The following is an 18,357-nucleotide window of genomic DNA, read 5'->3' on the forward strand; positions in this document are numbered from 1 at the left end:
AATTTCAGCAGTTTGAAGCAGCTACAGTTATTTATGGAATTTGTGGACATTTTTTGTCCCCTAGTTTTCTGAAAAATGTCCACAAATTTGATAAAGAGCCTCGAAAAATATGTCCCAACGAACTTGTTTAAATTTTTTCCTAGAAAGAAAATTTGATGATTTTTCTCAAAAATAATGAGAAAAAGAATACAAGATTGAATCTGAAGACGTAAATCTAAACAAAAATTAAGATTTTTGACGAAAAACAGTTCTTTGCAAATAAAATTGGCTTCAATTACGAAAGTAAGACCATAAATTTAGAAGTAAAAGATATCAATTGAGAAAAAATGTCCACAAATTTGATACCCTCTTTTTTTGAATATGTCCCAAGAAAACCCCTTATAATCTGAAAAATGTCCACAATTTGATGTCCACAAATTCCATAAAAAACTGTATAAATTTTTTTAAGGAGTCCTAGTAATTTGAGAGTCTGGGTTGGTTAGTTTGAAAGTCTTTGCTGTTGAGCTTTCTGGTCTTTTTCCGGTGGCGGTTTTTATTCAACTCCGCCCTGGTCCTGGAATTTCTTGGTTTCGTTTCCGGAGCTGCCTCCTCCTCGACCTCGGCCTCTTCCGCGGCCTCCCGAGTCGCTGTCTCTGTCTCTGGATTTTTGCCGTCCCCTTGGTGGTCGGTTTTTTGTTTCTTGGGTTGGCCACCGTTGTTGTGGCCACCTCGGCGTCCTCGACCTGTTTTTGAGTCTTTTTCTGACCGCCAATCCTCGGAGCCATCGCAAGGATTGCCGATCATCTTTTTGAAGACGTGGTGATTGGAGTTCATTGTGAGGACCCGGTCGAAGCTTTGTCGGACATTGGGGCGCATGAGTGGCTGAAAAGATACTTCAGGCAGTGTGGCTGCTTATTACGAGTCTTACCGTGAGCGAGAGCAGGGCATCTTTTCGAGTCATATCAGGCATCCTGATGAGTTCGTCCAGGATGCTTTCGATGATTGCCCGCTCCGGGTATTCTGGGAAAATGGCTCTTTTATAGTTGCCCAAGAGTCTCACAAGCTTGTCCTTCTTGAACATGCGCTGGTTTTTTGCGTCTGAGACGAACGCCCGGAATTCTTTGCCCATTTCCCGGAGAGAGTCGCCGTCGTCTTCAGGCATATTGCTTGTGCCTATTTGAGTCTGACGCGCAATTTAATTAGAGAGTTTTGGACTCGGTATATTTCATCAGCTTGAAAAAAGGGGTTTTTGGCTTACCATGAAATAGGACTCTTCTCCCGTGAGCGGGTCAACTTCTTTGAAGACTGCCGAAGTGTCCGTGCCGCCCGAAGATAGTTCGGCAATTTTGGATTCTCGGGCCTTGATCTGCTGGAACATGGACCCTTGATGCTGTATCGCTCCATCTTGTCCGCAATCAGACGGCGGATTTTCGCCTTCTACTCCGCCGGATTCCAACGGTCGTAGAATCTGTTGTCTTCTTAGGACCGTTCTTTGGCGTTTGGCTCGTTTTCCTTGATTGCAAGACTCTTCTCGCGGTTCGCTTCTAGTTCCGCGATTTCCGACTATAAAGCGCGGAGTTTTTGTCGATTTCGCTTTTACGATGAGGGCGTCAGTGAACTTGTCGTGAGTCAGTATGTCCTTCTTGATGTCCTCGATTTCCATAAAGAGTCTGTCCGCTTCTTCCGATGGTGTCTTGGACTGGGCGATTTCAAAGAACTGGGCCATCGAGATTTGGACTCTGGCTGCTCGCGTTTTTGCCTCTTGCTCAGTGAGTTTTGTATGGTCTGCCAGCAGCTTGGAGAGGATCTCGGTTTAATCCGACATTTTCACAAAGATTTCGAGTCTGAACAAAAGAAAGGTTTAACGCAGGCGATCCTCTTCCGCATTTTAGTGGGGGATTTATGGAGAATCTATTTGGCGCGAGGAGGCCGAGTTTCGAGTTTGTAAAGACATGATTTGTTAGGAAGGTCGTCACTTCCAACCTTTCGGGATCCCGAATGTTTCGGGATTTCCCGAATCTTTCAGGAATTCCCGAACCTTTCGAGATCGCCCGAATCATTCGGGAATTTTGTTGAGGATTACGTTATAAAAAAGTGGTATAAATGCCGAATTCGGGCATTTTACTTATCAAAAAGATAACTCTAGCTGCCTTCGTCAAATTCGATGGTCTAAAAAGGCCATACCTTGTTTCAATTGTGAATTTGCAGTCAAAGAGAATGTGTGCGTTCCGCGCCTGTCTTATAGAGAACTTCATGAGTTATAAATCAAATTATTCGTTTAAATTATTTTTTCCTTCGTGCCTTCATTTGCTTCAATAAAGATGTACTTAGACGTTACTATTTTGATAGATTCGCTTTAGATATTTTCTCGGACAGAAATCATTCAAAAATCATCCCCGAAAGGTTCGAAGACAAAAAGGCCCATTTTCACTGCGAATATTTCGGGAAATCCCGAAACAATCGGGATCCCGAAGGGTTGGAAGATTCAACCTGTTAGGAAAAGGTTGATGATGCGAGAGAAATCGACAATCTTGAACCCAGAGTCTAAATGCCTCCTGCTTCCGGCTTTTCCTGACGTGGCCTTTTCGTTATAAAGATGTTTTTTGGGTCTTTGAGCTTCATGAGGCTATCTTTGGAGTCGTAATTGCCTTGGAATAGAATCGCCGATGACTTCCATGCCTCCAAGACTGAGTCAAAAACCTGTACAATGGTGTTTTGGATGCTCTGGATAAGTTCAGAGTCCATGGATGAAAGATTTTGGGTCTTAAAGGCCTCCGAGAGTCGGGTGTACATTTGCTGCCATTCATCGCTGGCGTTGTTGATTCTGATTCTTTCCCCCACCAGATCTCTCTGGTAGATTCCATTTTTGGACATGCAGGATTCTGTGCATTGTTGCTGACGGAACTCTTTAATTTCTTGAGCCTCTTGGTGTCTAATGCACCAGGCTGATTTCTCTTTGGCTTCCTTGCAGAAAGGCCACTCGCAGGACCTCTCTCTTTTTTCCGGTTTTTGATGTCGGAACTTTAGACGCGTCATTTTTGAGACCTTTTCCCTTCTTTTTATCCAAGCGTCGGCGAAGCTTTTCAGGATCATGTTTGGGCTGAATCTCTTCCCACACCCCAACATCCAGCCTGTTGTCAGGATTCCCAGGTTTTGTTCCAGAGATCGGAATTGAGGGTAGGCTTTGGTGTCTCTGACTACCTTCCCGATGATTTCCGGGATCGTCTTTTGAGTCGAGAAACGGTTGTAGGCGGTTTGGTGGGATTTTAATCCTGCGAACACTGAAGTGCCTGTCGTGGCATTTTTAATCCCATGAAATGAAATATGCTGTCGTGGGTTTTTAAAAATCCCACGACAGGCACTTCGGTTGTCATGGGATTTTCAATCCCACCAAACCGCATTTCGGGCCATTATTTTCGTGGGATTTTTTTGCTCAAAAGTCGAAAACAAATTTGGAGTTTCTAGTGCATCTCCAGAACAAAGTTGTTATTTTCAAAAGTTAGTTTGCTCCTAAACGTGATTGAGGAAGTCGAAATGGATTTAAAAAGAGAATTAGCAGCTCTTCTTAGCGGAAGATATTTGTCTACAGCTGATTTGAAAGAAATTATCAATGAAGCTAATGAAGCAGGGGTCTGGATTCGCTTTGCGAATTCGCTCATGAGCGAAGCGAAGCGAAGCGAAACGAATTCGCTTCGCTTCGCTTTCGCTTTTTGTTATTTCAATTCGCTTCGCTTCGCTTTCGCTTTTTACCAAAAATTGCTTAGCTTTAGTTTAAACTCAAGTGGAAATTTTGCTGAATGAGCTAAGTTGGCACTTGTAAAAGCTGAGCTCAGAGAAGTTTTACTGTTTTTAAAGTAGACAATATTCTGAGCTGCGCTGAGCTGAGCTGTCCTTCACAAAAAATCATTGAGCTGAGCTGACTCTTCAAATTCATTCAGTTAATTTGAGCAAGGCAGTCAATATTAAAAAATGATTGACCTGAGCTGAGCCACACAGCCTCTTCAGCTCACTAATCTCAGAAAATTTGCAATTTGAAAAATCGGAGAGGGAGTCCGAATGGAGTGGTCTCCATTTTCCTGAGTCGCCGTTTGCCCAAGATCTCTGTATGTCCAACTTGAGGAATCGGCGAATTGGACAAACGGCGATGTATTATAATTTAAATCGATTGATCTTATAACTTCATATATTGGCCTCCCGACAATCAATTTTGACATCACCATCTTCAATCCCGGCTTCAAAAATTTCGATCCTTGCTTTTCAGACGTCAATCAATCTTGGCATCTCCAGCACCGATCCGGGCGTCACTAATAAAAATGAAACCATACATAAAATGGACACTTTTTCAAAGGTTAAATATTTCCGGAAAATTTTCGCATTTTTTCGCTTTTTAGAAAAATTTTTCGCTTCGCTTCGCTTTCGCTCACGAAATTTTCATTCGCTTCGCTTCGCTTTCGCTTTTAATTTTTGAAAAATTTTCGCTTTCGCTTCGCTTTCGCTTTTCATTTTTGGCCAAAATCCAGACCCCTGGTTAACTTGGATTCTCCGTAGATCTGAGATTAATCCCCTATAGAACAGATCATTGCGCTTTATTTGCGCCCTTTGCCGCGCGGGGGCAAATTGGGGAACTCGAGATATTTAAGGTTTTCTAGGTTGAAACGAGGCCAAAAAATGCTGAATTTCAAGGATTATGAAAAAGTTACGCTAAAAATTGAAAAAAATATTGAAATTTCCGAATAGATGACGTCATAGCACGTTATTGAAGTCCAAAAACTGGAATTTCGGCCTAGCTCTAGAATTTTTTCCCCAAGACTTACGAGTGACATAAGCACATCATTTGAATCAGAAAAGAACGGGGATCATTTTAAGATAAAATTCGTAAGGGAGAATCGACATCGACTTTTTTTTGGCGAGCCCTACTCTAGATAACACGGAAAAGGGTAGTTTAGGTGTTGTATTCAAGTTAGGTGAACACTGACTTGTGTTGAGTTAACACTTAATTGTGTTATGGTTGCACAGACTGAACGCAGTGAAAAAGCGGCGGGCGCCTCCAGATCTCTATCAGATCTAACGGCTTCTTGCTGACCTAACAGCTCCCCAGTCTTCGAAGTCTTCTGACGATTGGAGACTCTAGAATTGAAGAAAGAAGAAGTGTAGAGATGATCCAGCGGAAGATGTCCAATAGGAGTACAGTACACTCGCACAATTTGGCCCCGCACAATTCGGCCCTTTTTTCGAATTTCGCTAAAACGTTTGAAAATCGCACAATTTGGCCCCCTGACCCTCTTTATCAAAACTAATAATAGAACGAAAGTTTTATTTTATAGATATTTATTGTTTCTTGAAGAAAGACAGAATTGTAGAGTCTAATGTAGACTGCTTCGTTTTCTTCTAAGTGGGAGTTGGATGATCGCGACTTCTTCGGCGTCCATGTTTTCTTCGACTTCTTCGGCTTCCTAGTTTTCTTCGTTTTCTTCGGCTTCTTTCGGCTCTCACTGTAGTTGAGCGGTCGCGGAGGCAAGCTCATCGATTTCTTCTTCAAGGGCGTCCATTTGATCCCAGATCCTTTCTTCATCCTCGTCTTGAATTTTCATGTCCTTAAAAGTTTTTTAAAGAAAAGGGCCAAATTGTGCGAGTGTACTGTAGAGATGAAAACGGTGCTGAGCCAAGCGTTTCAATTTGTGATGCGCGTTGTGAAGATCGAACCAAGCGAGTAGAAAATATGCAGTAAGTTGACCAAACAAGAAGATTTACCTTGGTTGGGCACTCATGTTTTGGAACAATGAGTGGCGCGTTAGCGACTTGGTTTGAGCATAGTTCTAGTTGGCTGATCAGAACCTGTTGCCGATCAAAGGCGCAACTTTGACGGAGGTTTTGAATATCATCCAGCTCCCCAAACTTTCGGCAAGGCATGAAGTTGGAAGAAGGTTCTAGATGAAGCAGACGGGCGGTTTCGCATCGCGTCCAGGTGAGCATCCCCAAATACATACACTTGAAGCACTTTTAAGGCCGACCCTTTTAAGGCCACTTTTTCGAAAAATTCCCGAAATCTGTCATCCTAAAAAAATCCACTTTAAGGCCATTTTCACTTCAATTTCAGTTCAAAATCCGAAAGTTACAGTGTCACTTGAAAAAGCTCTATTTCGGGTGTAGGGCGGCTACGTTACAAATAGTTAAAATTGTAACAGCGTTACAAAAATTCAAAATCAAAATCATTGAACGAGTGGGCGCTTCGCGCCTGAATTAAAGGAAACTACACTTTGGCACACCTTATCGCTTATTCTGTCCAAAATAATAAGAATTACGGAATGGAAAATAATTTTTATTGGGAAAAAAATCTGAATTCTTGTAACGGCGTTACAAAATTGTAACGGCGTTACAAATTTGTAACGTAGCCGCCCGTCCCCCTTTAGTTCTTCGACTGCGTGATGCTGTTCTTTGACGTCTTCACGTAAATCTCTTAATATCTTTTTTCTAAGCATTTGCCGTGTTTTTTTCTTTTTTAAGACATGCTTAGGGTTTTTTTCGGGAAAATGAAGTTTGTCGTATTTTCATGAAAATTCACTGGTATATGTAACTTTTCTTGCTGATTCCAAATATATAACTATTTTTTTGATACGTCCACTAGTTCGCGCTCGAGAGCACTTTTCTTGAGCCATATTTGCCTCTCTAAAAATGGATTCAAAAGCCCGATAATCGTTCTTTTTTTTCAATTGCTAATACATAATAAAGATTCCGCAATCATTCCGGTCTAATGGCAGTTCTATTCTGGGGTTTCAATAAGCTCATTAAGTCCGTCAATAAACACAAATTTTCGGTGCGAGCACAAATGCGCGCGCTAATCCTGCCAATTCTGAAGAGTTTTTTTTCTTAAATTGTTTTTTATTTCAAATTATCTGGCAGTGTAGTTAATATTAGTGAAGAAGGATAAGAGTGTTGAAGAATTACAGAAGCTTCTTTTTTCGTGGGAGGGACGATCGCACTGGTGTCTGCATTTCTTTCTTGATTCTTTTTGCTTCTTTTTTCTCCAATTTTTTTGCTTTTTCTTCGGCGATTCGTTCTTTACGGCGATTCGCGATGTTCTGAAGCTTTACTTGAGTAGCTTTACGCGCAGCATGGTAGTTCGATAGTGCTGTCTTTGAGTCGATCTTTTTCCACAGCCTCTCAACTTGAGTTTTTGTCATTGAGCGGAAGAAGTTTTGCAGATTGTTCATTCGGGCGATTGTCATCTGAACAATAGTGTCTGTACTGGCCGCTGATTTGTGAAGCTCTGTCTCCTTGAAAAGGCCAAAGACGGATTCTGCAAAACGGTTGCAGCAAACATAAAGGCCCTCCACTGTGAGTGTCTGATAGTGTGCAAAATCTTTCTCGATTTTGTATTTCAGCTTGTTGATTGACGCGAGAGCTGCAGCATTGAGATTTGCCGATACAGTGTCACTTCTTTCTCCTTTCATCATCAAATCGAGGTCTCTAAAATGAAAATTAATTCTCATAAAAGGCTAGTCTGTGAAAAGCCCTTCTCAAAAAAGGCTAGTCTGAGAACAGCCCTTCTCGAAAAAGGCTAGTCTGAGAACAGCCCTTCTCAAAAAAGGCTAGTCTGAGAACAGCTCTTCTCAAAAAAGGCTAGTCTGAGCAAAGCCCTTTACTAATAAGGCAATTTTACCTGTAGAATTTTTGTCTGGAAGAGTTCGTAGAAGCAAGAAGATACAATGTATCAAATGGACTGTCGCATTGGAGAATTCTTGTGGCCTCTTCAGAAGATGTTCTCAAGGCGGTCTTGACATCTTGAATCGTTGATTCTTCCTTCTCTGCCGTACGAAGGATCGGTCCACAAAATGCTGACCAGACAAAGACAACGATCGCGATCTCAGGCAAGACTCCTTCTTTCCCAAGGTGGCTGAGAAGATTTTTCGCCCTGGTATTCGTGTTTTCGTTTCTTTTCAGAGCAGCCATCACTGCCTGGTAGTGGATGATGAGATTTTCTGCATTCTGTCGCGCTGTTCCCATGCGGCTTCCTAGATCTGTCGTGAAGGGAAATTTGTTCCTGCCTCCTCCACGAGCTTCGATTTCTTTCGATAAACTAGAAAAGCGTTATTTTGATTAAAAAGTATTAGACTTACTCATTTTTAATATCGAATTTATGGAAACCGCTGTTTGTTGGTGATCCAAACAAAATTTTAATCTCCTGGAGACACTCTTGAGCGAGAGTTGTCTGCCCTTCATGTCCTTTTTTGTCGAGATTAGAGCAGGTATGCAGGATACACCAGAGCACTTCTATAGGAGCATTTGGATCGTTTCTGCGGAGTCTGATGTGTTGAAGAAGTCGTTCATTCGCATTGATCTGGCCGGTGAATGTATCGCTCAGAATCGTATCAACCTTCTCCCAGATCTTCATACCAGTTGCTTCGTCTTGCTCGACAGATGCGATGATGGCTTGCGATGTGTTCTCACCATCTTTTCCGTGGCCAAGCAAAATATCGAAAAGAAGTTGCTCCTTCTTTTCGTTTATCAGCGTGATGTTGAGGATGTCCAAGTTTGCTCTTGCTGTTGTCTAAAACAATGATTATTACATGCATAGGGCATTAAATTGAGCCTCAAAGGCTAGTCTGAGTAAAGCCCTTCTCGAAAAAGGCTAGTCTGAGAACAGCCTTTCTCAAAAATGCTAGTCTGAGTAAAGCCCTTCTCAAAAAGGCTAGTCTGAGAACAGCCTTTTTCAAAAGGCTAGTCTGAGAACAGCCTTTTTCAAAAGCTAGTCTGAGGAAAGCCCTTCTTAGAAGGCTGGTCTGATAATAAGTTTAAAACTACTTACTCCGTCGGTGCCAAGTGTTAACCGCATGGGACAGAAGGTGTATTCCACTGCACTTAAGGACTTTTCAGCTAAATAACTTCCGAACGAATAGTCCAAATTAGATAAAAATTAACATGGTTGTTCCTTCACTTTATTGAAGCATGTCTGCCAAGTTTCAAGGAATTATCGGTTACCGACCGCCCTCTGCACCGGATTATATGCGGCCTAATTGCCCTCCCGCTGAGTGTTTGCACATTGAAACCGAACCAATATCAAGAATTTTGTCTACTAAAAGGGGTTTTATATGTTTTCGATACTGCTGATTTCAAATATTGAATTTACTTTTTCGAGAAATCTAAATAAGAGATAATTTTTGAAACCCTCCATAGAAAAATGGCATTTTTCTGCAATAAGAAAAAGCGCTATGCAAATTTTGATAGCGGATTTGAAATCTACACCCCAAAATTAGTATTGGGTATAATTTTCAAGTTTATCCGACCAGTAGTTTTCTTAAGTGCAGTGGAATACACCTTCTGTCCGAGCGCCTCTATCCCCCGATCTGTCCCATGCGGTTAAACGAGTTGCATTATCCACGAAAGCATCAATTTGCTCTTTGTTGGCAAGAGGAAGTTGTTGCCTCAGCTTGTTGAGTTGAGATGCGGATGGAGCAGCCCTAACTTTGTTGTCTGGTGAGTAGTGGAAGATCTCAAAATCGTCAAAGTAGTTCTGGTTGTTTCGCTGTATTGATGCAATCGAATCACCGCTTGCGACTTGACGCATCAACTTGTGTTTTGACGTTTTCGAAAGCTGCGGATTGTTAGATCCTTTGCCTTTTCCTTTTGACTCCTGTGACTCCTTGATGAAAAACTGATTCGCTTGGAGCGCAGCCCTCAACAAAGCGTTTTCAGCCGGTTCCTCTGTCTCTTCATCAGTTTCACAATAGTTCGGAGCTGTTGTTTTGCGTTTTTGCAGGTTTGCAAGGAAAGTCTTGCGACCCTGAAATTTGCGTCACTGGATGCTTGATTTTTGTTTAAATTTACCTCCATTTCGAAAAAGACGAGTAGCTTTCTCAGTGAATCTCTTCGGATCTGGTCTCTCTGGAAAAAGAAATTTTCTTCATCATCCTTGACAGCTCTGATGAATCGGTAAAGAATTCGGCAATTTCCTTTTCCGAACCTTTTCGTCTTTTTATCAGCATCGATCTCTTCTCTGGTCGTAAGACCTTTTTCAATCAATTTATCTTCTGCTTCTTCTAATGTCAAGAACATATTTTGGAATAATGAATTTCATTGTAACACTGGACAAGCAAGAAATACACATCGAACCACCTGTTTTTGTCACCTCGCAATAGAAGGTTCGGACCGCGCTGCGGGCGATTCAGCTCGGCGCTTCGAGCGCGCACCGAGAGTACTCTAGTTATCTGACGATAGTGGGCGACCGGAGGGACCCGGAAAATTTATTTTTGAGAGAAGAGAGATGAATGTTTGATTAAAAACATATCGAAAAATGAGCGTCCGGCCAAGATCGGCTCTATATGATTTACCCCTTCGAAAAGTAAAATTCAAGTTTTTGATTATTTTCAATCTTTTTTGCCATTTTTTCTTATATTTGGAATCAGTAGGTAAGATTACATATAACTCTTAAAAATCAAAAAGAAAGGATCAATATTTCGGGTAGTCGGGGATGCGAAAAAGGGCTCTCGCGTTCCCAAAAAACCCTAGACATGCTTTACGAATATTACTTTTGAAAAAATGAAAGAAAGAATCATGTTGAGTTCAATTTAAAGGACACATTCTGAAAAGGCTACGATTCATACTTTGTTCGGCCGAAAAAAATAATACTATTTCTATTTTTTAGGAAATAAGTTGAAAGTATATTCCGAAAACAGTGAAAGAAAGTTAAGTTCTGAATAATTTTATGAACCCTCATTTATCTTTTTTTTCCAAAGAAAGTAAAAAATTTGTTGTCATCCGACTCGAGACAAAAAATATCCATTTTAAGGCCACTTTTGAAATTCGCTGTCATCCGAAAATCGGCCTTAAAAGCTCGTAGTCTTTCGCTGTAGCTATCTTCCGATGAAATCGACGAGTCAGCACTTACATCAGCTGGCTTTTGCTCGGATTCCTGAGTCGAAGTAGGGTCGGCGGCGTGTCTGTTATGCGACTTTTGAGAAGATTCTGGATCTGGCGAGTTCAACGGAAAGTGCGTGTGAATCGCGACCAGAAGTTGAAGAATGGTGTCCGTTTGAGCATCAAGAAGCAGCAATTTCTCCAAAATGCTCGTGGCCAAAGACATCTTCGCGGCAACAGCTAGAATAAAATCTGCCTCGTGTTGTCGAGTCGAAGGGTGCCACAGAACAAATACATCATACGCCCATTTTACCATCGAGGTAAAATCTTCGACGCTTTCACGACTGATCAAGTCGTATTCAGTTGACAAGTCCAAGCAGTTGTAGATTTCCAGACGTTCATCGTGGTTGAGACAAGCCTCACTTACAGATTCATGAGCGCTTGCGTCGGTGGTGCGACGTGTCAGCCGTTTCAACCTCGCGCCAATCTCGGCGGGAGAGAAGAAGGAGAGTTCGCGGGAGACGATGGAGTCGAGAAGGTCCGATTGAAGTCGACGAGCGTATTCGAAGTCGGCAGTATCGATGAGTTTATCGGGGTGCAGAAGTACGTGAGTCATGAAGTGCAGATGCGCAGTGAACTTTTTGGCGGTGAGCGAAACCAGGCCAAAAAATTTTGCCGTTAAGATCGCATCATGAGCAGCAGCGTAGTCGGCGAAAACGGGCCGATCAGCAATGCCAACGGATTTCTTCGCGTTTGAAACCCAGCGGACTTGTGGAAATTACTGGTCGGGTTCTTGGGCAATCGTGCGCTGGCGAAAATCAGCGGCGGCAGAAGAAGAGGCTTACTACCTGTGGAGAGCACTGAAGTTGATTCCAAGTCGAATTACTTCGAGTGGCGCGAATCCGCGTCTTTTTCAGCTCCAGCTGTTTCGGGCGACGTTGAACAAGTGAAGAGGAGTTTAGCAACGGCGGTGACGAGTTAAAGTTGACCCAGCTAGGCGGGCTAGAAGATAACAAGTCGGGCAGTACGTCTCGGGAAGTTTGAGTCGACCAATGCGAGGCAGTGGCAGAAAGGGCGCTTCCGTTGTCGTCGTTGTTGAAGTCGAAGGTGGTGCAAACAGCGCGGTCACTGTTGGCCTGGTCGTTGGCGTGATGAAAAGAGCGGTCAAGTGTACACGAGACTTGATTTACCTCAAAGAAGCGCTCAAGTTTTTGAAAAACTATGAGCGGCGCGTTTTACGCGTCTTTGGGTCGTGACTTTACTTGCAAAAGTCCATCAGCAACAATTCGGTTGGTCCAAGCAGAAGTAGCGGTGTTGGCGGGAGATGTTGTGATTGCGCGCGGGAGTTGGCGGAATCAGCAACGGCAACGGTTGTTTTTGACCTGGCGCGCGAAGTTTGGGCCAAGTTGACTGTGGTGCGGTGGTTGACACGTCAGCAAACAGTCGAAAATAAGTTCGTCTAGGTCCAGAGTTGAGCGGCAGAATTCCGGTAGTTAAACTTGGCGGCAGAATCGGTGAAGTCGAAACGAGTACCTGCGTTGACCCCGAGTAATAAACTGATCAAGTTTATTTACTCCTCCAGGGGCTTTGTGGTGAGCAAATTCAGGCAGTTCCGAGGTAAGAATCACCGTTCGTGGCGGAGCAAGAATAAGCGGGAATCCAGCGTCCCAAAAGGTCTCCAGAAGTCTCCCAGATCGCGTAGTGGCCGAGTGAAACCAGGCGATCGAAAGCGTGTTACTTATTGTGAAGTAGTAGTCCGGTGTTCGTCGAAGAAAGCAAAAGAGCACACGAGTTGTCACCAGTTGATATTGCTTTTCGCTCTCTAAGTCTAACTGTAGCCTCTAGTAATTCGTAGGGGAGAATCGACATCGATTTTTTTTTGGCGAGCCCTACTCTAGATAACACGTAAAAGGGTAGTTTAGGTGTTGTATTCAAGTTAGGTGAACACTGACTTGTGTTGAGTTAACACTTAATTGTGTTATGGTTGCACAGACTGAACGCAGTGGAAAAGCGGCGGGCGCCTCCAGATCTCTATCAGATCTAACGGCTTCTTGCTGACCTAACAGATATATTATTCTGAATAATTTATTCATCATTATAAGAGGATGATAAAAAATTCGATTTTCCCACTGTGCACCCCCTAATTATTGGGAAAAAATGCAAAAATCGCCGAGATCAATTTTTCAAAAAAATATTTTCGATGTAAAAGTATATTTACTCTGAATAAACTACTGGCAAAATTTAGATAAAGGTCCGAACTTTCATATAAAAATATGAAATATGCATGTTTACAGGCAACATTCCTCGGAATACGGCCATTTTTAGGGCGAATTTCGACCGAGATCAAAACTTTTAGGCGAAATTTTGTTAAAAAAACCTTAGAGGAAGAAAATTTCCTTCTGACAAAATTAAGGGACCCGGTTAGGTAGCGCCGCGCCGAACTTCAAGCGCTCGCCGTTATTCTTGTGAATGAAATTTTTGTAATTTTCTTTTTGCAAATGACATCTACAGCTCTTCAGCTTTCTCATTCAGTTTTCCGTTTTCCTCTATCACCACTCATCGATGAGCTAGATCAAAAAAGGGGAGCGCAACTTCAAAAGGCATCAAGTCCTGCAAATTTAATTTAATCTTTCAGAAACCTGCACCATGAAAAAGCCCATTAAATTCTCTACAGATTCCACCTAATGCGCAAAACTGAAACAGTACTAATAAGCGATACAGGTCAAACAAACAAAAATTCCTTGCGCGCGCCCAGCAGGAATCATGTCTCGGGAGCCCAAAATAGCGTCCTGCCGCGCCGCGCCGTGCTGAGCGCGCTAAGATTTCTGGTTTATCAGCCGTTAATCCGAAATAAGTTATGTTTCAGTTTTGCGCATTAGGTGGAATCTGTAGAGAATTTCATGGGCTTTTTAATGGTGCAGGTTTCTGTAAGATTAAATAAAATTTGCAAGACTTGATGCCTTTTGAAGTTGCGCTCCCCTTTTTTGATCTAGCTCATCGATGAGTGGTGATAGAGGAAAACGGAAAACTGAATGAGAAAGCTGAAGAGCTGTAGATATCATTTGCAAAAAGAAAATTACAAAAATTTCATTCACAAGAATAACGGCGAGCGCTTGAAGTTCGGCGCGGCGCTACCTAACCGGGTCCCTTAAGATCTAAAATAGTTCTTTATTAAGAAATGATTAGAAACCTTCCACCAGGGGTCTGGATTCGCTTTGCGAAGCGAAGCGAATTCGCTTCGCTTCGCTTTCGCTTTTTGTAATTTCAATTCGCTTCGCTTCGCTTTCGCTTTTTACCAAAAATTTTCGCGAAAATTTCGCTCAAAAGAATTCTTTCCAGGAGTTGAAAATTTTGCCTTTTTTGCTTAGCTTTAGCTTAAACTTAAGTTGAAATCTCGCTGAATGAGCTAAGCTGGCACTTGTAAAAACCCGAGATCGACGTTGGAAAAAATTTTCGCTTTCGCTTCGCTTTCGCTTTCCATTTTTGGCCAAAATCCAGACCCCTGCTTCCACCATTTACAGGTTTTCAGGAATACGGCCTCAAATGTAGCCTGATCGATACCCGTAGCCTTAAGGGTGCGAATAGAGTTATTCTCAACTAAATTCAGATTTTGCCAAAAAATCACTTATTAATTGAGCACGCGACGGGCCAGAGGTCCTTACGCGTGCATTTTCTGGTAGAGAACTCATTGGGTTGGCGGGGCCCAACTCTCGCTCTTGTTCAGAATTGTTTCCTAGGTCATAGTTGGGTAGAATGAGAGCCGGATAGTTTCGGACCGGGCGGCGCTGGGCGGCGCAGGGCGGCACAATTCAGATACCCCCAAAAATACATTCAAAGACATGTTCATATGAATAGTTTATTGAATTTTCTAGTTATTATTTCGGGCTTTCGTCGAAGGGTTGGTAGGTAGGGTTGGTAGGTAGGTTCTCATCAAAGGGCCATCAAATTAAAAACAGACAATAACTCAACAAATAATAGCTGTAACCCATTAGATATTTTATGATAGAGTTAGAAATCTAGGGAAAATGGCGACTGCCACTGCTAAGCGACTTCCAGCATTTTTTAAAATGGCGACTGGCAGCCTTTTTTAAATTGCAACTGCCACTGCCAAGTGACTGCCAAAATCGGCAGCTGCCAGTGGCAGTCGACTGCCAAAACTGCCAATTTCGATACAATTTTTATAGATTTTTAAAGCCAAACTTAGTCCAAAAAAGTCTTTTCGACAAGTAAAACTTATAAAAGAGACGATATCTGAGATATAAATGTCTCTTTTGATTAAAAAGATTGAATATTATAGGTCTCGGGAGCGAATTTGGATCATGAGCGTTTTTTTGTGGTTCTAGAAAGAAAACTTTATTAATAAATTAATATCTTTCGAAGTGGCAGTAGGTTGGCAGCTGCCAGATACTGCCAGCCCTTGAAAAATGAAACTGCCACTGCCAAGTGACTGCCGAAATTGGCAGCTGCCAGTGGCAGCCGTGGCAGTACTGCCAACAAATTTCGAACTCTGTTACAGACCCTATCGTGGTTGCGCGTCGATCGCTACGATTGCCTTGCTCGCTACAGTTGTATGAGCGGTTTCCGCACCCCTACGATTTTTTGAAATTACAAAGTTAATTTCAGAAAAGTTTTTTTATTGTATTTTTCCCTAATAAAAAATGGCGTGAGAATTTCATTACTGAAAACAGAAATCAAATATCGTATCTAAGTCAAAAGATATGAAAAATGATTCGGAATCGGAATTTCCTAAATAAAAAGAAAAATTTGAGTCACCGAATTAGACAGTCTCGGCCTCGATCGTTGGGGAAACCCTTAAAAGGCGAAAAATAGGGGTGCGTAAACCGCTCATACAACTGTACGGTGCGTCGATCGCTACGGTCCCCGTGATTTAGGGTCGGCACCAAACCAAAAGATATTCTTCAAAAACAAGTTCTTATGAATATTTTGTTGTTATTTTATTGATAAATTATCAATAATCTAATTATCAGTGATTATAAAGATTGAATAATATAGGTCTCGGGAGCGAATTTGGATCATAACTGTTGTTTTTTTGTGGTTCTAGAAAGAAAATTTTATAAAGAGATTAATATCTTTCGAAGTGGCAGCCCTTGAAAAATTTAACTGCCACTGCCAAGTGACTGCCGAAATCGGCAGCTGCCAGTGGCAGTCGTGGCAGTACCGCCAACAACTTTCAAACTCTGTGACGAACCGTAGCTCTTTGGCATTTCCTGACGAATCGTAGGTAACCCGGATGATCCGCTGAAAAAAATTTACATGGATTCCATCTTTTTCACAAAATTAACATGGTTTCATTTATTTTATCAGAAAATATACTTTTACATGAATTCAGCTTTTTTGATCGGTTGAAACCATGTAAAGATGCAATCCATCTAAAAGAATATTTTTACATGGAATCATTTTTTACATGCTTTATTTTTTACATGGATCGCGCTTTTACATGGAATCAGCCGTACTCTAAAAATGCTTCACACTGTAATGAATTCTCCCGCAGGAAATCGACTTGGAGAAGTTGTGTTGATTGGAAGGTCTTTTTCATAAATCTTCAATTGAAAATGGTTACAACTAATGATAAATGTGGCAGTTTAATTGAAGAATGATAACAGATAATTAACTATAAGTACTTAATTTGAAAATTATATTATTTGAAGTGTTATCAGAGCATAAAAATCTATGTGATACGTGAAAATCAGCTTCCTACGACTTTCAGATAAAAAGTCGATTTTTTGTGCGTTTTGCGGCATAACTTATGCCTACAGATAAAATATAATTTATAAATTGATAATTATAAGCGGTTTTAAAATTCTTCATCATCGCTTTTCTCAATAAATTTTCTTGAATAAAAATTTGCAGCGTCATATTTGGGGAATTGAATAAGGGGTATCAAGGGGATGACCTATGTTACTCGAATAATATAAGCTCAAGATGATAGAAAAGAGACTGTAAGTGTTACGTAAATGAGTTTATCGATTGGTAAATGAAGAAGAGGGGTTACACTTGATTCGTTTAGAACCCTGGTCCAAGCATGAAAAATTTTTGTGTCAATTATAAGTTAATTTTAATGCTTACAACGACTTTGTATCAGTTTTCTTTAGATATGGCTATCATTCACACTTCACCAATGAATGTGCAAAAAAAAATTATTAACTTGTGTTTAATTTTGATTGTCATTATTCAAGGGCTCTATATCTGGATCGGGTATTTTTCTTATAGCGGAGGTTCTCGTAGTCGCTGATTTTTCTTCGAGCTTGCCCTTTGAAGCAGCTTATATAAGAGTTTTTACGAAAGCTTCAAGAAATAAGTAAAAAAAAAATTCTTTCAAAACAGTTCTCCTTCTGATTTTTTGTTAAGACATGTGTAAAAAATCATATAAGCTCAATTTTCGCCAAAATAACCCTCGCTTATTATTCGTTAAAAAATTTGTGAAAAATAAGTATCTTACTTTTTCTTGATTCTTTTCCTATACAGTAAAAACCCAAAATTTCCCCACCCGAAATTTGGCCGTTTTTTGTCTAAATCTGCCTTTTTTGGAAACTGAAATCAACCCTTAATTTGGCAGCTTTTTCCAAAATACATACAGTTTGAAGCACTTTTAAGGCCGACCCTTTTAAGGCCACTTTTTCGAAAAATTCCCGAAATCTGTCATCCTAAAAAAATCCACTTTAAGGCCATTTTCCCTTCAATTTCAGTTCAAAATCCGAAAGTTACAGTGTCACTTGAAAAAGCTTTATTTCGGGTGTAGGGCGGCTACGTTACAAATAGTTAAAATTGTAACAGCGTTACAAAAATTCAAAATCAAAATCATTGAACGAGTGGGCGCTTCGCGCCTGAATTAAAGGAAACTACACTTTGGCACACCTTATCGCTTATTCTGTCCAAAATAATAAGAATTACGGAATGGAAAATAATTTTTATTGGGAAAAAAATCTGAATTCTTGTAACGGCGTTACAAAATTGTAACGGCGTTACAAATTTGTAACGTAGCCGCCCGTCCCCCTTTATTTCTTCGACTGCGTGATGCTGTTCTTTGACGTCTTCACTAAAATCTCTTAATATCTTTTTTCTAAGCATTTGCCGTGTTTTTTTCTTTTTTAAGACATGCTTTACGAATATTACTTTTGAAAAAATGAAAGAAAGAATCATGTTGAGTTCAATTTAAAGGACACATTCTGAAAAGGCTACGATTCATACTTTGTTCGGCCGAAAAAAATAATACTATTTCTATTTTTTAGGAAATAAGTTGAAAGTATATTCCGAAAACAGTGAAAGAAAGTTAAGTTCTGAATAATTTTATGAACCCTCATTTATCTTTTTTTCCAAAGAAAGTAAAAAATTTGTTGTCATCCGACTCGAGACAAAAAATATCCATTTTAAGGCCACTTTTGAAATTCGCTGTCATCCGAAAATCGGCCTTAAAAGTGCTTCACACTGTATTTCTTCTCCAATGAGCATTTGAAGTCCTAGAAATGTCGACATCAACGAGAAGAGTACTTCGGATGATCGTGG

The 18,357-nt window shown here is 41.0% G+C and overlaps 1 long non-coding RNA gene across 1 annotated transcript in view; it reads left to right on the forward strand.

The window, feature by feature from the left end:
* Positions 1–18,357, forward strand: part of LOC145710787 (uncharacterized) — a 49,433-nt gene that overhangs the window by 10,109 nt on the left and 20,967 nt on the right. The window contains exon 2 of the long non-coding RNA XR_014135083.1: positions 16,947–17,049. This is a non-coding gene — a long non-coding RNA (uncharacterized LOC145710787). The remainder of the gene's footprint in view (positions 1–16,946; positions 17,050–18,357) is intronic.

Source organism: Oikopleura dioica, chromosome YSR (genome assembly GCF_907165135.1).
Source record: "Oikopleura dioica chromosome YSR, OKI2018_I68_1.0, whole genome shotgun sequence".
NCBI lineage: Eukaryota > Metazoa > Chordata > Appendicularia > Copelata > Oikopleuridae > Oikopleura > Oikopleura dioica.